Source organism: Ursus maritimus, unplaced genomic scaffold, assembly GCF_017311325.1.
Source record: "Ursus maritimus isolate PB19 unplaced genomic scaffold, ASM1731132v1 scaffold_21, whole genome shotgun sequence".
NCBI lineage: Eukaryota > Metazoa > Chordata > Mammalia > Carnivora > Ursidae > Ursus > Ursus maritimus.
Window position 1 is genome coordinate 16484708 of NW_024424564.1, and position 3641 is coordinate 16488348.

The following is a 3641-nucleotide window of genomic DNA, read 5'->3' on the forward strand; positions in this document are numbered from 1 at the left end:
AATATATAAAAACTCCCCCAGATAATTCTAATATGCAGCCAGAATTGTGATCCACTTTAGATAAACATAACAAAACTAAGTGCAGATCTTCCTCGATGTCCCAATAAACCCATCATAAGTTGAAAATATTGTAAGTCAAAAATGCATTTAATACGCTTAACATCATAGGTTAGCCTAGCCTAACTTAAATGTGTTCAGAACACTTACAATAGACTGCAGTTGAGCAAAATCATCTGGGTGGCTCAAGTCGGTTAAGCACCGGCCTTTGGCTCGGGTCATGATCCCAAGGTCCTGGGATTGGGTCCCTCATCCCGCTCCTTGCTCAGCAGGGAGCCTGCTTCTCCCTCTGCCTGCCACTCCCTCTGCTTTTGTTCTCTCTCTCTGACAAATAAATAAATAAAATCTTTTAAAAAATCATCTCACACAAAACCATTTTAATAATAAAGTGTGGAGTATCTCATGTAATTTATTGAATACTGTACTGAAAGTGAAAAATAGCATGGACAGAATGGTTGTGAGTTGTTGACCCTGGTGATCACCTGCTGACTGGGAGATCTGGCTCGCAGCCTCCGCCCAGCGGCATGAGACAGAATTGAGAGTATTCGTAGGTTGGGCGAAGATCAAAATTCAAAGTATGGTTTCTGCTGAATCGATATTGCTTTTGCACCACCGTAAAGTTGAAAAATCATCAAGTTGAACCATCATAAGTAGGGAACCATCTGTATAAGAGTACCAAGATGATAAGTGTATTAAAATTTTATTTTTCAGTTTTATTAGAAATTTTCATTTTATAAAATGAAAGCCAATGATAAACATTTCAACGTATGCATGAAGTTTTTGCACTCTTTTGTATTCCTCTTAAGATACCCAACTGATTAATTTAAAAAAAAACACTAGCATAGGGGCGCCTGGGTGGCTCAGTTGGTTGGGTGTCTGCCTTCAGCTCAGGTTGTGATCTCAGGTCCTGGGATTGAGCCACATGTCCAGCTCCCTGCTCAGCAGGGAGCCTGCTTCTCTTGCCCCTCCTGCTTGTACTCTCTCTCTGTCAAATAATTAAATAAAATCTTTTTAAAAATTAATTAAAAAAACACTAGCATATGTTATATCCACCCAAGAACAATTTTTTTCAATTATCATTAGAGTGGATTACCACTTCCACTTTTTTTGTAAAATCTATTTTTGCCAAGTAATCCTGGTTTCAAATTATTCTATAAAAACAAATTTTGTATATTAACGTGTCAAGTATAATAATAATAGGACACATCTATTAACAAATAACAAGTAGTCTCTTGACTTTTATCAGGGACTTCAATATCTCTGATTCAATAACAAAGACTATCTCTAAAAAAATCAACATACAAGATGTCAAAACATAGATTAATTCCTTAGGCAGCTTACTTCTGGGTGTCAGTATTGGAAAGAAAAGATGAAAAAAAAAACCAAAACTCCAACAAGATTTTATACAGGTGCACAATATGCTTTTGTTTTCAAAACTTGTATTAGAGCTACAGGTAAAATTATTCAGTAGTAACATCTGGGTCCATCACTAGTCACCTAACTTATTTTACACTCTGGAGCAAAGTACAGCATGAAACAGCACTAGGTATTTAACTAGTAACTTAGTAAAAATATGGAATGCTTTATACACACACCGCACACAAACATACACACACACACACACACACACACACACACACACTGCAGCCACATGTAGGCAGGATTTTTGTCTATTCCATCAGTGAAATTTATTTTATTTTTTTCAAGATTTATTTATTTATTTATTTATTTTTTGAGAGAGAGAGAGAGAGGAAGGGAGGGGTGGGGCAGGGGAGAGGGAGGGAGAAAATCTCAGGCCGACTCCCCGCTGGTCTCAGAGCCCGACTTGGGACTCTGAGGTCACAACCTGAGTCAAAAGCAAGAGCCAAAACCGACTGTATCACCCAGGTGCCCCTCCATCAGTGAAATTTAGAAGTGGGGGTGAGAAAAAAGCATGGATTTCCCCCCTTTTTATATCATTATGCACATGGTTTACAACCTATATTTTTAAGTTCTTGATATCAATTTTTCTCCCTATTTTTTTAAGGTTTTTGTTTTGTTTTGTTTTGTTTTTGGTTCTTCAGCCTTTCCTTGTATTAATCAAACTGTATTCTCGGTTATAATAGGCCTGTCCACCCACTTGGTTCACTCATTCATCCCTTAACCCACCATTTGTGATATGACAATTAATTCTATTGTAGTCAACTGTCACACCACAGATAATGGCCTCAGAACTTTGAAAAGAAAGGACACGTTGATTTCTCTATTGATAGAGTGAGTAGCTTGCTTCACAGCCCCACTATCTGAGAGCAAAGCTTAATCATCAACAGAGCAACTTCTCAGTGGATAACAAAGCTCCAAACCCGTGTCTCTGGGCAGTCCCTCTTCACACCCTCCCACCTCCTCCTCCCACCCGCCCCCAGCCCCTTTCACCAGGTGGCTGGGAACCTGCTGGAAACCAAAGTAACAAACTTAACTGCATTCAGAGGTTGGAGAATCTGAGTCATTAACTGTTCCTCTGCTTTCAAGAAGGGTTTACTTTTTTTATTCCTTCCTCTCAATTTTGCCTTCTCCTTCTGACCCCCATTGTTGTGCTCTTCTCTCTGTACGTTTTCTTTTCTTCCTTCCTCCTTCACCCTTCTCCTGTACCAGCCTATGTCTACAGCCAGGGGCCCTTGGGCATGGTTGATTGTCACCAGTCGGCCTACGGGCTGGCCCTGAGCCACTCAGTTCTCCCAGCTCAGAGCAATGGAGGCCTGTGACAATTAAAGAGGAAAATCCTGACAGCCGTGGGGGTGCCAGGCGGGAGCTGTATTCTGTGGAATGTGATCACAAAGGGATGCAGTAGATTTCCATTTCAGTGGTTTGTAAGGCAGTTCCAAAAGTGCATTTCCTGAAGTGTTTGGGGCATTGGTAATAAAGGAGGGAGACTCTCAAGTCGACTACTCCGAAATGGACAACACGAATTCGGGTGTGTGTCAGAACACACATAATGTTTGAAGGATCCCTGCCATTTCCTTTTCCCCCATGTGCCACAGAGAACTCTGACTTGATTGGTTTGGCTTCCTGACCCGCCCCCCCCCCTCAGGTGTGTCCTGGACCTTGCTGACGAAGAACAGAAAGAGAAGGGGGAGAAGAGAGAAGTTTTCCCAAGAGTTTGCTAAACTGAAGTCTTAACCCCTGCAGGTGATAGTATTAGCAGGTGGGGCCTTAGGAGGTGCTTAAGTCATGAAGGAACTCTCAGGAATGGGATTAGGGCCTTATAAGAGAGCCTGTGGATATTCTGAGGTAGCTATGGAATTTTCCCTTTTTTGGTAACTGTGCCTGGTTGTAAGTAATCCATTGGTTAGTGAGGGTCTATGGATAGTGCCTTATAAAAGAGACCTGAAGAGCTGCCTAACCCATTCCCCCATGTGAGGACACGGAGAGAAGGCACCAGTGTGAACCCGGAAGAGCACCTTCACCTGAGCAAAACCAATCTCGGATATCCCAGCCTCCAGCACCGTGAGAAATAAATTCCTGCTGTTTATAAGCCACCCACTCTGTGGTATTTTCTTATAGCAGCCTGAACAAAGACAGAAGTCCTCAAATCCACACCCCCCCCC

The 3641-nt window shown here is 41.8% G+C and overlaps 1 long non-coding RNA gene across 1 annotated transcript in view; it reads right to left on the reverse strand.

The window, feature by feature from the left end:
- Positions 1 to 454: 454 nt before the first annotated feature.
- Positions 455 to 3641, reverse strand: part of LOC121104398 — an 82435-nt gene continuing 79248 nt past the window's right edge. The window contains exon 3 of the long non-coding RNA XR_005836687.1: positions 455 to 719. This is a non-coding gene — a long non-coding RNA (uncharacterized LOC121104398). The remainder of the gene's footprint in view (positions 720 to 3641) is intronic.